The sequence below is a fragment of the Macaca fascicularis genome, chromosome 15 (genome assembly GCF_037993035.2).
Source record: "Macaca fascicularis isolate 582-1 chromosome 15, T2T-MFA8v1.1".
Classification (NCBI taxonomy): Eukaryota; Metazoa; Chordata; class Mammalia; order Primates; family Cercopithecidae; genus Macaca; species Macaca fascicularis.
Genome location: NC_088389.1, coordinates 81,980,924 through 81,997,280, shown reverse-complemented (window position 1 = coordinate 81,997,280; position 16,357 = coordinate 81,980,924).

The following is a 16,357-nucleotide window of genomic DNA, read 5'->3' as shown; positions in this document are numbered from 1 at the left end:
CACCACGCCTGGCTAATTTTTTGTATTTTTAGTAGAGACGGGGTTTCACTGTGTTAGCCAGGATGGTCTTGATCTCCTGACCTCGTGATCCACCCGCCTCTGCCTCCCAAAGTGCTGAGATTACAGGTGTGAGCCACTGCGCCAGGCCAACAATGGTAGCTTTTAAATATTAAATATGTGTGGCTTGTTTTTACAATTTTTAAATGTATTTTATTTAGCATTGATGTCAATGTTTTTTATTTTTTAGTGTTTTCTATTACTAAATGTCCTTTTCAGGTAGAGCTAATTTTTTTTTTTTTTTTTGAGACAGAGTCTTGCTAAGTTGCCCAGGCTGGAATGCAATGGTGTGATCTCAGCTCACTGCAACCTCCACCTCTTAGATTCAAGTGATTCTTCTACCTCAGCCTCCAGAGTAGCTGTATTATAGGCACCCGCCACCACTCCCGGCTAATTTTTTGTATGTTTAGTAGAGACAGGGATTCACCGTGTTGGCCAGGCTGGTCTCGAACTCCTGACCTCAGGTGATCCACCCGCTTCAGCCTCCCAAAGTTCTGGGATTAGAAGCGTGAGCCACTGCGCCTGGCTGGTAGAGCTAGTTTTTACATGTTACTGAAATACATAATCTTGTCACAATATATTGGTTCATGTAAGCCACACATTGATTATTACATTCCTTTTTACAGGATATCTTTCAGATACATAGTAGAACCCTATCACAAAAAAGATTTACTATTATTATGATCATTATTTTAAAAATACGTGTTAAGAAAAAATTCAGAATAACTCATGATTTGGGAAATTCTCATGAACTCCAATTTCTCATTTATAACTCCAAAGATTAATATCTGCCAGGAATTTGAAAACACTAGATCTGTTTGTCATGTCAAAGTCTTTTAAAATTTTCCTACCCCTAACATGTTTTCATAAATCTGCATTATCGTATAGTTATCCATTGATTCTATAGATAATGATTCTGTAGATATATTTACCCCAATCCCATTCTCTGACTCTCAGATGCATAGGATATTGTTGATCTTTCAAAAACGGTCCCCTCAGGCTGGGCGCAGTGACTCACGCCTGTAATCCCAGCACTTTGGGAGGCTGAGGCTGGCAGATCACCTCAGGTCAGGCATTCGAGACAAGCCTGACCAACATGGAGAAACCCCATCTCTACTAAAAATACAAAAAACCAGCCGGGCATGGTGGCACATCCCTGTAATCCCAGCTACTTGGAAGGCTGATGCAGGAGAATCACTTGAACCCGGGAAGCGGAGGTGGCAGTGAGCCGAGATCTGCCATTGCACTCCAGCCTGGGTGACAAGGGCAAAACTCCGTCTAGAAAGGTCCCCTCTGGTGGTTCTTTCCAACTTTACTATACTGGCTCCTTCCTTTCCTTTATCACATCCTTACCCAACCGCTTCACACTTACTTCTTCCACACATAATGTGGGATTTCTAACAAATGGTTAAATCTCATGGTTTTTCTCTTCTGTTTTTATTGTGGTCTTCCTAGGTGTCTGAACCACCCCAAACTTAATCTGAGATGGAAACCATCAATACCCCTTCCAAATTTCTCTTTTCAACTTTCCTTTTCCTGTCTTTACTCTTCTTTTATCCATTTAAGAGCAAACCTTGTATTCAACCTCCAATCCTCTTTTTCTTGCCTTCATCTCCCAAATCATCTTTCACTAAATCACACAGGAGTTCCTTCAATTTGTTCCTCACATCCATCCATTCCCATTTCATTCCTATGACCACCATTTTCTGCTTAACTATTGAAACAATGTTTCTGTTATACTCTTCCTGTCCACTTTCCACCCCCCATTCTTACATGTTTGTGGCCAGACCTTAGCTTTTTAAATTTTGTTTTTATTATATGTTCTTACCCTGCACAATAAGTAGTAAATCTTCATTCTTGCCCTTCTTTTTTTTTTTTTTTTTTTTTTTTTTGTCTGAGACAGAGTGGAGTGCAATGGCACAATCTTGGCTCACCACAACCTCCACCTCCCGGGTTCAAGTGATTTTCCTGCCTCAGCCTCCCAAGTAGCTGGCACTACAGGCGTGCGCCACCACCCCGGGCTAATTTTGTAGTTTTAGTAGAGATGGGGTTTCTCCATGTTGGTCACACTTGCCTCGAACTCCTGGCCTCAGGAGATCTGCCTGCCTCAGCCTCCCAATGTCCTGGGATTACATGCATGAGGCACTGCGCCCCCCGCCTTTTTTTTTTTTTTTTTTTTTTTTTTTTGAAACAGAGTCTCTCTGTAGCCCAGGCTGGAGTGCAGTGGCGGGATCTTGGCTCAGTGCAACCTCCACCTCCCAAGTTCAAGCGTTCTCCTGCCTCAGCCTTCCGAGTAGCCGGGATTACAGGTGCACACCACCACATCCAGCTAATTTTTGTATTTCCAGTACAGATGGTGTTTTGCCATGCTGGCCAGGCTGGTTCTGAGCTCCTCACCTCAGGTGATCCACCAGCCTCAGCCTCCCAAAGTGCTGGGATTACAGGCGTAAGCCACTGTGTCTGGCTCTTGCCCTGTTTTCTACCATGTCAAGACAAATTGTAATGTCTGCTTCTCAAGGCTCACTTTTTTTCAATGCCCGTACCTTGTACAGTGCCTGGTACCTAATAGTTGTTCAGTAAGTTTCTGTGGAATGAATAAATGACTCACCTTGTTTATACCATGTTTTTCCCCAACCCAGCAAGAATCCACTGCTCTGCTTGGATAGCCTTCCCTGCACACATGCATAATTATTTCTGTGTTTTTCTCTTGACTCTCCAGCTGAAAGCACTACTTCCTCTTTAACGATTCGTGTCTGTGCCAACTTAACTACCACCTATTTCCAAAGGTGGGTTGAGGCCCCTCTGAAAAAGAGGCACAGCTACATTTAGATCATTTATGATTACAGAATAATTGTTCTAAGTATCTACTATGGGTCAAGTTCTTTATCATTTTCTTTGTATACATTACTGAATCTTTCCAACAAACTATAGAACCAGGCATTATTATCACTATTCTATGGTTAAGAGACTCTGAAGCTTTAACTATCTCGTCTAAGGACTACAGCATGTAGATGTCCCCCAGCTCTTTTTTTGTTTGTTTGTTTTTTGAGGTGGAGTCTCACTCTGTTGCCCATGCTGGAGTGCAGTGGCACGATCTCAGCTCACTGCAAGCTCCGCCTCCCGGGTTCACGCCATTCTCCCGCCTCAGCCTCCAGAGTAGCTGGGACTGACTACAGGTTCCCAACACCACGCCAGGCTAATTTTTTGGGTTTTTTGGTATTTTTAGTAGAGACAGGGTTTTGCCATGTTAGCCAGGATGGTGTTCATCTCCTGACCTCATGATCTGCCCACTTCAGCCTCCCAAAGTGTTGGGATTACAGACGTGAGCCACTGCGCCCAGCCCGGTGTCCCACAGCTCTTAAATCCCACCCTGCTATCAAGGACTTGATCAGATTACACATCCTTCTTGGAGCCCTCCTTTATTTCTGTGGCTCTTTTTCTTTCTCTTTTTCTCTCCCCTCTAAAGCTCCTGCAGCACGTATAGCCTGGACTATTGATTTGTCATGGAGTCACACGCCCTTACATATTTGTGGTTGTTTTATGTGTCTATCTCTTTAATGAGAAAGTTAGCAAGGTCTTTGAGAGCAGAGGTCCTATGGAGTGCAGCTTTCTCGACTCTCCACCATCCCTGGTACAGTGAGTTAGGCACAGAAACAGAGAAAGGAGTTTAATGGAATAATTTATTAAAACGAAGTTCTAACACTTAAACATGAAATAATATCTTAAGAAAAACATTTCTATAGGAATAAAAGTCCCTTATCACAAATTATAACATTACATATACTTACTTATAAGTTTTGACTCCACTTATACCTGGTCACCCGGGCATTCAGACCAGGCTACTTCCTGTTTCCGCTGCATGTTCTCCTGATGTATCAGCTTATTGCTTCAGCCGTGTAGTTGTGCCCGCTGCTCAACTAGAAAGGAACACTGTTAAAGTCCCACTTCTTCTGAGACATGTGTATGACTGCAATGCAGTTGTGTCAAACAGAGCACCCCATACACATCTTTTTCATCTCCTGTGTTCTCTGTCCTTTATATAGCCAAAAGTTACCTCTCTCCTACTGTGTCTGGAATGTATTCCTTCTGGTGAGTTCTTGGTTTCTAGCTGACTTCAAGAATGAAGCCACGGACCCCTGCGGTTGAGTGTTATAGCTTTTAAAAATGGTGTGTCCAGAGTTTGCTCCTTCAGATGTTCAGATGTGTCCGGAGTTTCTTCCTTCCGGTGGGTTTGTGGTCTCACCAACTTCAGGAGTGAACCCACAGACCTTCGCAGTGAACATTACAGCTCTCAAAGGTGGCGCATCCAGAATTGTTTGTTCCTCCCGGTGGGTTCGTGGTCTCACTGACTTCAGGAATGAATCCTCAGATCCTCATGGTGAGTGTTACTGCTCATAAAGGTAGTGCGGACCCAAAGAGTGAGCAGCAGCAAGATTTATTGTAAAGAGCAAAAGAACAAACCTTCCCAAGCCTGGAAGAGGACCAGACTGGGTTGCCTCTGCTGGCTCAGGTGGCCAGTGTTTATTCCCTTATTTGGTGCCACCCACATCCTGCTGAGTGGTCAACTTTACAGAGTGCTGATTGGTCCATTTTACAGAATGCTGATTTGCCCATTTTTACAGGGTGCTGATTGGTGCATTTACAATCCTTTAGCTAGACACAAAAGTTCTCCAAGTCGCCACCCGACCCAGAAGCTCAGCTGGCTTCACCTCTCACTACCAAGAAATACATATCTCATTTATGCACTATATACTTCTGCTAAATCTTTTTTTTTTTGCTCTTGTTGCCCAGGCTGGAGTGCAATTGTGCCATCTTGACTCATTACAACTGCCACCTCCCGGGTTCAAGCGATTCTCCTGCCTCAGCCTCCTGAATAGCTGGGATTACAGGCATGTGCCTCCACACCTGGCTATTTTTATATTTTTAGTAGAGATGGGGTTTTGCCATGTTGGTCAGGCTGGTCTCGAACTCCTGACCTCAGGTGATCCATCCACCTTGGCCTCCTAAAGTGCTGGGATTACAGGCCTGAGCCACTGTGCCAAGCCTTTTTTTTTTTTTTTTTTTTTTTTGAGACAGTCTTGCTCTGTCACCCAGACTGGAGTGCAGTGTTGCAATCAGCTCACTGCAGCCTCGACCTCCCAGGCTCAAGCCATCCTCCCACCTCAGCCTGCTGAGTAGCTGGGACCACAGGTGTGCCACCACACCCGGCTAATTTTTTATTTTTGTAGAGATAGATTGTCCCTATGTTGCCCAGGCTGTTGTTGAATTCCTACGCTCAAGCAATTCTCTCACCTCAGCCTTCTGAAGTGTTGGGATTCCAGGCGTGAACCACCATGCCTGGCCTTTTGCTCCATCTATACATAAATGTTTAGCTCTTGTCCTGAGAATGCTTAGAAAATGTGATTGGTTAAATTCTAAGGCTGTCACTCTTACCCTTAACTTACGACTGAGATGCTATAAGCTGTTAATGTTCTAATTTGCCTCAAATAAGGTAAGACATTTATTATTTTGCTAGACTATTATTCATTTCTTCAGAACTATGACTCAATTTGTGTAGCCTAAAAAACACACGATTTTCATGAAATGTGGTGAATCCCTCCCCAAATTATCAACCAAAGTTAAACACGTTAAAACAGGATTTACTTTCACGACCAAATAAAAGTCACAGAGCAAGTAATCCACACCGGAGTCCTTTAGTCAACAAGCATGAGACTGATGGCCATTTTCATACAGTTGATGAGGTCAGAATGCTGTAGAGCTTTTGGCAAAGGGTAAAAAAGCTTGAGTCTTGCTGGGCACAGTGGCTCACACCTGTAATCCCAGCACTTTGAGAGGCTGAAGTGGGAGGATTGCTTGAGCCTAGGAGTTTGAAACCAATATGGGCACAATAAGGAGACCCCATCTCTTAAAAAAAAAGAAAACAAAAAACAATTAGCCAAGTGTAGTGACACACACCTGTGGTCCCAGCAGTGCGCTACGATTGTACAACTGACTCCAGCCTGGGCTACAGAGTGTGACAATATCTTAAATATATATATATATATTAAATTTTTATATATATAGATTAAATTTATATTTATATATATATATAACCATGTTCTTTACCTAAGAATGTTTCTTTCTTTTTTTTTTTTTTTTTCAGATGGAGTCTGGCTCTGTCTCCCAGGCTGGAGTGCAGTGGCGCCGTCTCGGCACACTCCCGGGTTCACGCCATTCTCCTGCCTCAGCCTCCCAAGTAGCTGAGACTATAGGTGCCGCCACCACGCCTGGCTAATTTTTTGTATTTTTAGTAGAGATGGGGTTTCACCGTGTTAGCCAGGATGGTCTCGATGTCCTGACCTTGTGATCCGCCCGCCTCGGCCTCCCAAAGTGCTGGGATTACAGGCGTGAGCCACCGCACCTGGCCAAGAATGTTTCTGTTTACCTCAGGCTGAGCTACTGTATCTTCGGGGACCAAAAAATAGGAGCTAACGTTTACTAAATAACCTACAAAGCACTTTACCCAGAGTATCTCATTTTATTGTCTCAATGTATTATGTAAGTGCACTGTTTGCTGTTCCAAATGTAGTCTTATATAGTTCTTTATTCTTTTAATTCCTAGATTTATACTAGAGAAAGAAAATGTGTATTTATCTGTAGCTTAGAAGTAGGTTAACATCCTTCCCTCTCACATATTTCAGTATAATAAGCATCAACAGTGTTATTATTTAAGAATTTTTTTTTTTTGAGAAGTGCCTTTCGACATGGCAGGCAAAAGCAATCTGGTGGCTTTGTGCAATTGCTGTACACACTTGGTAATGAATAAATTCTGTTGGCTGTTTTGGAAGAGTCAGAAGGGAGTTCTGGTTTATTAGAGTTGTGGCCTAAAAACACCGAGCCAGCTCATCAGTGCTGCTGATCTCGTGCCCTTCCTCTGGCAAACCATGTGTCGGATGTGGTAGAGAAAAAAAAAATCTCCCTTTCAGCAACAGAATATGTGCAAGCTATACCCTGAATTATCCCATGATGACCTTGCAAATGTAACACATGCCCTTGTGACCACAAGGCCTGACAACTGTAATTTCCTCTGCTTTTCATCAGAGCTCTTCTGCTGCCTGCAGCAGGCACAGCATGCTAGGGTACAGCTGCTCCCTGACGCCCAAGACACCTGCCCTCCATCCTTTACTACGAATGTGTAAAAGATTGTCCAATAGGAAGCTGACCCCAGCTGTGGTTATGCAAACTCTGAGTTCATCTTCCTGAGTGATCCTTGAAGGCTGGCTAATGTTTACTATTCACCCAGCCCACATTTTGGAAATACTACCTAATGCACTTGCTTAAGTCATTCCAGAAATCATTATTAGGCAGTTTCTTAGAGCAATCCATGGGTTGAAGAGGCATTTCCTGCAGTGACATCATTGATGGATATTTCATTTATGCAATGTGTGTGTATACATACATATATGTATATATATTTTTGTATATGTATATAGACACACACACACACATATATATATATATATTTAGCACTTACTAGATACCAGGTGCTGCTCTAGGTTCTAGGTGCTGGTAATAAAACCTTGAATAGGTTGGACAAGGCTTCTACTTTCCCTGAGCTTACTCTCTAGTGAGTAGCAGAGACAATGAATAAGTTAACAAATTCAAGTAGAGATAAATGCTTTAATGAAAATAAAATAGGATGCTGTAATCCAGAGTGACCAGGGGTGAGGCGCTGGTGTCAGATAACGGTGGAGTAAAACATTACAATATTAGAGAGTCAAAGAAAGCTTCTCTGAGAAGGTGATATGCTGCTGGGATTAGAATCATGATCAGTGGGAAGCTCCTCCTAGGCACAGAAAACAGTATCTGCAAAGGCCCTGAGGTGAAAAAGAAGTGAGAAAGGAATTTAAAGGTTAGCGGGGTAAGTGTGTCCCAAGACAGGAAGAGTGGGAGGGGTTAGAGAACTTGTGTATTCAACCAAAACATTAGGAAAATAGGGAAAGGCCCCAAGATACCTGTCATTCCAGATGATGTCAGATTCAGCAACCAGAGTCCACTGTGGGATGGGGGTGACACCGGAACCCTGATTATATGGTGGGAATCCTCAGTGATGTTTCCTCTTCCAAGATATATTTGGAGGCCATAATTTCCCAGTCGTTGCTAATTCTGATACCCAGTTCTACAATTTGATCACTACCACCACCACCTACATTTTGTCATTGGTATCACTTTAAATTTTAGCATTTCCTAGGAATTCATGTGATGATGTCTTTTTTAAAACTTGATATTGTCTTATCATTTTGTCTGTGTTACACTCAGAGTAAGAGATGGACATGTAGGGCTATGTATTTGCCATAAGTGCAAAGTGGCTTGACATTTAAAATAAATATCCTCAAACCCTGTTAGGTATTTACTAACCACATATTTTTCTAAACCATATTTTAAAATGCTCACTCGAACTTCCAGGACATCATTGGCCGTTATCCTGACTCTCCAAATGACTCTCTAGAAGTCTTTCCTTGTGCCTTCATCCTCTCAGAGCTAATGGGTATCCCCTCCAAGGAACGTTGTGTGGCGTCATCAGCAAAAAGGCGACATACCTGTGGTTTGGTACAGGGTGAACTGAGCCAGGAATCTGGGGAGCAAACCTTTATTCCCATCATTGCCAGTCACTCTGGGATCTTGAGCTAATCAAATCCTCCCTGCGCTTTAATTTATATCCGTGCAAAATGGAAAACACAATACTATAACGGTGCTCTGAACACGCACAGCCAAATCAGATGGAAACAAAACATTTAGGGTATTTGATTTGCTTCAAATTCAAAGAAATGACCTGGAAACATCCGTCACAGAGAGGAGGAATTCTTAAGGGAGCCTAACATCAAATAGGATGGAGAGAATTTTGGTCCTAGTTTATTTTGGGTATGGGCATTTAGATGTGGCCATTGTCTCTTCCTTTGGAGGGCTGTGATGAAAAGAATATTGAAAAAGAGCTAACCAGAGGCTAAATTGCAAGAATTTCCCATGCTGAAAGGCTTAACATTCACCTATTGATGCCCATAAAACCACATTAAAATATAAGAGAATCTGATGTTGCTTAAACTCTCTTTTAACTAGCTTGGCTCCAGAATGGAAGATTCTATTTCAAGAAAGTTTATCAAATTCTGACTTTAAATAGGCCATTGTTCTCCCCATAAGGGGCAATGATAATGTGATTGTTTACAAAGTATTGGGAGGATAAGCATAGTAAGGTAGGGCAAGAGAAGACCTATCAACAAAACCCAAACAAAGACTTGTGGCAAGTCTAAGGAAACGAGACTGTTCTTCTGGTGGGAAGAATAAGTAGGAAGTGGTATTTGAGATGGGCTTAGAAAGAGGGCCCAGATTACAGATAGAAAAAATGAATGTGCAAAGAAAGAACCTGCATGAAGCAAGAAACATTTGTCTGGGATGAAGGAAAGACAAGTAGTATGTGGTAAGAGCAGTTGTTCCCAAATCTGGCTGCACGACAGAATTAACTGGGGAGATTTAATAAAAACACAGCTTTCTGGTCTCCTTTGCAGGCCCTATAAATGAGAATTTTCAAGGAGATCTCAATTATGTAGCCTCTTTTTTTTTTTTTTTAAGAAAATAATTTCGGCCGGGTGCGGTGGCTCACGCCTGTAATCCCAGCACTTTGGGAGGCTGAGGCGGGTGGATCACGAAGTTAAGAGATCAAGACCATCCTGGATAACATGGTGAAACCCCATCTCTACTACAAAATACAAAAAAATTAGCCAGCCGTGGTGGCAGGCGCCTGTAGTCCTAGCTACTCAGAGACTGAAGCAGGAGAATGGCATGAACCCGGGAGGCGGAGCTTGCAGTGAGCAGAGATCGCGCCACTGCACTCCAGCCTGGGCGACAGAGTGAGACTCAGTCTCAAAAAAAAAAAAAAAAAAGAAAAAAGAATTTCAATTCTCCAAGTGATTGTAATGTGCAGTCAGGCTTCGGTATCACTGGAGTAGGTCTTACAAGACTCTGAAGAAACTTGCCATATTTGGCCATTATGTAGAAGCACGTTTTCTAAACTTTAGGTTTGAAAATCAATTTAGTGAGCCCCATCACATATTTTTTGTTTTACTTTAAAAATATCAGTATGCAGTCAGGTATGGTAGCAGGCACCTGTAGTCCCAGCTAGTTGGGAGGCTGAGGCAGGAAGATCACTTGAGCCCAGGAGTTCAAATCCACCTTGAGCAACACAGTGAGACCTTGTCTCTAAAATATAATGACATACATATAATATACATATATAGAATATAGTAAATATGTTAATATATTAACACATTGATATATATTAAATACATTAATATATTACATGTTATATTAATATATTAAATATGTTATATTAATACATTATATATTAAACATGCTATATTAATATATATAGCATAATGCATTTCATGTAGTAATGGTAGGAACTTTTTTTTTTTTTTGAGATGGAGTCTTTCTCTGTTGCCCAGGCTGGAGTGCAATGGTTGCAATCTCAGCTCACTGCAACTTCTGCCTCCCAGGTTCAAGCCTTTCTTTTGCCTTAGCCTCCCAAGTAGCCGGGACTACAGGCATGCGCCACCATGCCCAGCTAATTTTTGTATTTTTAGTAGAAATGGGGTTTCACCATGTTGGCCGGGCTGGTCTCGAACTCCTGACCTCAGGTGATCTTCCCGCCTCGGCTTCCTGAAGTGCTGGGATTACAGGCTTGAGCCACTGTGCCCCGCCGTGGTAGGAACTTTCTGTGAAGGATTCGTTTCTATTGTTTGGGTGTGTGTTTATATATATGTTTGTGTTTTTAGTCACAATATAAAATTAACATTTTACTGATTTTTTGTGTCAAAAAAAGGTAGTATCTTAGTCTGTTTTCTGCTGCTGTAACAGAATACCACAGACTGGATAATTTATAGAGAAAAGAGATTTATTTGGCTCATGGTTCTAGAGGCTGGGAACCCAAGAGCATGGCACTGGCATCTGACCAGGGTCACCCCGCGGTTGAAGGACAGAAGGCAGAAGTGAGCATGCAAGACAAAGAAAAGGGATCTGAACTCCTGAGATAAATAACCCACTCCTGTGATAATGGCAGAGCCCTTATGACTCAATAACCTCTCAAAGCCCTGCCTCTCAACACCACCACAATGGCAACCAAGTTTCCAACACTTGAACTTTTGGGGGATGCATTGAAACCATAGCATATGGGAAGACATTGAATTATAGAAAAGGATTGTTTGTATTTAAGTTGGCAATGGGGAGCTTTTGAGGGTTTTGAGGTAGGGAGTGACATGATCAGAGTTATACTGTTAAAAATTATTCAGGCAGCAACGTATACAGTAGATTAAAATGAATAAAAATAAAAATGAAGAGTTAATGAAAACCTATATTCATTACCAATTTTGAAGAATCAGACTAATTAAAATATACCTAAATCCTAAAATAATTCATAGTTACCATCATTAACATTTTTCTCTATCAGGCTGGAGGGCACATCAGGATTCAGCAGGACTTCCCATTATTATGAACATCTGTTATTACTGAGCTTCTATCAGCTCAAAGGTTGTGATTAAGTGATATACCTCCTTGTATGAATTCTAGAGGGGAAAAATAAGAGGAAATACCTAGAGATGTTTCATAGGCAATCCAAAAAGTGGGTTTTGATCCAGAGTAATCATTAAATTGTGGTCAATGTCTTTGTTCATTTGTGCTATTGTAACAAAATACCACAGACTGGGTAATTAATAAAGAACGGATTTTTTTTTTTTTTTTTTTGACAGAGTTTTGCTCTTGTTGCCCAGGCTGGAGTACAATGGGACGATCTCAGCTCACTGCAACCTCTGCCTCCTGGGTTCAAGCAATTCTCTTGCCTCAGCCTCCCTCAGTAGCTGAGATTACAGGCGCCCACCACCATGCCCAGCTGATTTTTTTGTACTTTAATAGAGACTGGGTTTCACCATGTTGGTCAGGCTGGTCTTGAACTCCTGATCTAAGGTGATCCACCCACCTTGGCCTCCCAAAATGTTGAGATTACAGGCATGAGCCAACGTACGCGGCACAGAAATGTATTTCTTACAGTTCTCGATGCTGGAAAGTCCAAAATCAAGGTGCCAGCATCTGGTGTCTGGTAAGGGAGAACCCACTCGCTGAAACCCGTTTATAAGGACATTAATCCCATTTTGAAGGCTCCACTCTCATGACTTAATCACATCCTAAAGGCCCGTTTGTTTATTTATTTATTTATTTATTTATTTATTTATTTATTTATTTTTTATTTATTTATTTTTGAGATGGAGTCTCGCTGTCTTTCAGGCTGGAATGCAGTGGCATGATCTCAGCTCACTGCAACCTCTGCCTCCCAGGTTCAAGCGATTCTCCTGCCTCAGCCTCCTGAGTAGTTGGAATTACCAGTGTACACCACCACACCTGGCTACTTTTTGCATTTTTAGTAGGGACGAGGTTTCGCCATGCTGGCCAGGCTGGTCTCCAACTTGTGACCTCAGGTGATTCGCCTGCCTTGCCTCCCAAAGTGCTGGGATTACAGGCATGAACCACCACTCCTGGCCAAAGTCTCTCCTTTTATACTACTACATTGGCCATTAAGTTTCAACCACATGAATTTTGGGAGATACATTTAGAACATAACAGACAGTGAAAATATATGAACAGACATTTTTCCTAAAAGATGTACAATTGATCAGTGAGCACAGGAACATCATTAGACATCAGGGAAATCTAGATTAAAAACTACACGGAAAACATGCTACAACATGGATGAACCCTGAGAATGTTATGCTAAATGAAATAAGCCAGTCACGAAAGAACAAATACTGTATGATTCCACTGATAAGGAAGTACGTAGAGTTTTCAAACTCATAGAGACAGAAAGAAGAATAATGGTTGCCAGGGCCTGGGGTCAGAAGGAAGGAGAGTTATTATTTACTTTTTTTTTGAGACGGAGTTTCACTCTTGTTGCCCAGGTTGCAGTGCAATGGCACGATCTTGACTCACCGCAACCTCCACCTACCGGGTTCAAGCAATTCTCCTGCTCAGCCTCCCGAGTAGCTGGGATTACAGGTATGCGCCACCACGCCTGGCTAATTTTTTGTATTTTTAGTAGAGATGGGGTTTCTCTCTGTTCGTCAGGCTGCTCTCAAATTCCCAACCTTAGGTGATCTGCCCACCTCGACCTCCCAACGTGCTGGGATTACAGGCGTGAGCCACCGCGCCCGGCGAGAGTTATTATTTAATATATACAGCATTTCAGTTTTTACCATACGAAGAGTTCTGAGGGTGAATAGTTGTGACAGTAGCACAGCAGTGTGAAAAGAACTTATTGCTACTAAACTGTACACTTAAAATGGCATAGATGGTGAATTTTATATTATGTATATTTTACATAATAGAAGACAATATTGATGTTAGGGTATATGCCTTAAACTGGCAGTTTAAGGCCCCAGACCTGATTTGGACCCTTACCTGCTGCACGACACTAGGCAAGTTATATAGGACATTCGAGCCACTAGGTCATCACCAGGGAAATTACTATAATAAAACTTAACCCGCTATTGTATAAACCCAGAGTATGTTACAGTGTTTTTTCTACTTTAAGGCATTGTAGAAAAGCAACTTGTAGTAACAGTTACTAATGTAAATAACAGCCATTTGATAATACCTGATGAAGGGTGTGAGGAACAGGCATACTCACACATTACTGCTATAAGTGTAAATTGGTTTAGCAGTTAGAGAAACTGATTTGGCAATATTTATCAAAATTGCAATTGCATATATCCTTTGAACTTCTAGGACATTCCAGATACACTTCCACTTGAGGAAAGCGACCTAGTAATCCACTGCGGTTTTGTTTAAATAGCAAAAGACAGAAAAACAATCTAAGCGTCCATACAATAGGATACTGAATAAATAAGTGATGGCAAATGGAATACCATGGAATACTATGTAGCTCTAAAAGAGAATGCAAATCTCTTTAGATATTGAATGGAGTAAGATATAATAAGGAAAAAAAGCAAGGTGAAAAACAGCATATGTAGTATGCTACCTTTTGTGTAAAAAAGGAGAGAAAGGGAATATCTCCATGTATTTGCACATATGTGGATAAAATATGTCTAGAAGAATAGAGAGGAAACTGATAACACTAATGTTCAGAGAGGGAGATATGAGTGAGAGTGAGACCGTTTTTTTGGAGACAGAGTCTCATTCTGTTGCCCAGGCTGGAGTGCAATGGCATGACCATAGTTCACTGTAACCTCAAACTCCTGAGCTCAAATGATCCTCCCACCTTAGCCTTCTGAGAAACTAGGACTACAGGCATGTGCCACCACTCCTAGCTAATTTTTTTTTTCTTTTTTTAAAGACAGTGTCTCGCATGTTGCACAGGCTGATCTTGAACACCTGGGCTCAAGCCATCTGCCCACCTTGGCCTCCCAAAGTTCTGGGATTACAGGTGTGAGCCACTGTGTCTGGCCTAACTTAAACTGACATAGAAAAAGGATCCTGTGGCTGGGTGTGGTGGCTTACAACTGTAATCCCAGCACTTTGGAAGGCCGAGGGGGGGTGGATCACCTGAGGTCAAGAGTTTGAGACCAGCCTGGCCAACATGGCGAAACCCCATCTCTATTAAAAATACAAAAACTTGGCCGGGCGCGGTGGCTCAAGCCTGTAATCCCAGCACTTTGGGAGGCCGAGATGGGCGGATCACGAGGTCAGGAGATCGACACCATCCTGGCTAACCCGGTGAAACCCCGTCTCTACTAAAAATACAAGAAAATTAGCCGGGTGAGGTGGCGGGCGCCTGTAGTCCCAGCTACTTGGGAGGCTGAGGCAGGAGAATGGCGTGAAACCGGCGGGGCGGAGCTTGCAGTGAGCCGAGATCGCGCCACTGCACTCCAGCCTGGGGCACAGCAAGACTCCGTCTCAAAAAAAAAAAAAATACAAAAACTTAGCCGAGCATGGTGGCGGACACCTGTAATTCCAACTGCTCAGAAGGCTGAGGCAGGAGAATTGCTTGAACCCAGGAGGCGGAGGTTGCGGTGAGCAGAGATCATGCTATTGCACCCCAGCCTGGACAACAAGAGTGAGACACCATCTCAAAAAAAAAGAAAAGAAAAGAAAAGAAAAAGGACCCTGTATAAACTTCAGGTATGAGAATAGCTGGGTTTTGACCCAATGTTGATCACCTATAGCACTGAAATAGGAATTTTGAAACGCAAAAACAACCATTGTGAAGGACTAGTTTTTACATAGTAAGTGTAGTAGATTGCAAAGCATGGAACAAAACCCACCTGTAAGGGCCAGAGGAAAATTTCCTCTCTGCCCTCTAAAGGTTCCTTGAAATAAAACTGACAATAGGCAGATTAATAGAGAAAAAGGCCTACATATTTATGTAATGTGCGTAAGCATGGGGAATCACAGGAGAATGACACCCGGTAACCCAGTGGGGTCTAGATGCTTATGTAACCTTCTTCATAGAGGAAAGGGAGACGGGGCAAATGTGGCTATTTTGAGAGGGTAGTAGATGATTTTCAGGTAGAATGAATGGGCCCAATGATCAGAGAATGGTTAGTATATAGTTCCCTGGGAACTGAATGGGAGCTCAATACTGACAAAGTTCCTCTGGATTCCACATGTAGTGTTTAATCATCAGTCTCTTCCTTTCTGATATGAATTTTCATCTCTGGTTTATGAAATTTCAGGGAGGGGATTAAAGGCAACTGTGTTCTTCTTTGGCAGGTCTGGTTTTTCGGTAGATAAGGGAATTTCAGAGAACAGCCTCATCTGTGCTTTGGCAGAGGCAGAGGATTGAGGGGTGATGTGGTGGGTTGGTCAGAGACACCTTAAGGCTGCGTCTTTAGTTCAGCGTGTCAAAATGCCGCTTTTTGGGGTATCCTTTTCTGAGCCCCAACATATCCATCCTGGTATGTCCTCATCTTTGCTATGTGGCTTCTCTGCCACTTTCATCAAGAGGTGCAGTCTGTTTCTCCAATCTCGTGAATCTGGGTGGGCCTTAAGTCTTGCTTTGATTGGTAGAATGTGGGAGACGTGATGTTATGCAATTCCCGAGGCTTGACCTCAACGGGCCTTGCAGCTTCCTCTTTCACTCTCTTGGAGCATTGCCCTGAGCACATGTGAGGGAGCTGGTCTAACCTACCAGAGGATGAGAGGCCACTTAAAAAAGAAGCAAGATGGCTGGGCGCGGTGGCTCACGCCTGTAATCCTGGCACTTTGGGAGGCCGAGGCAGGTGGATCACAAGGTCAGGAGTTCAAGACCAGCCTGGCCAACGTG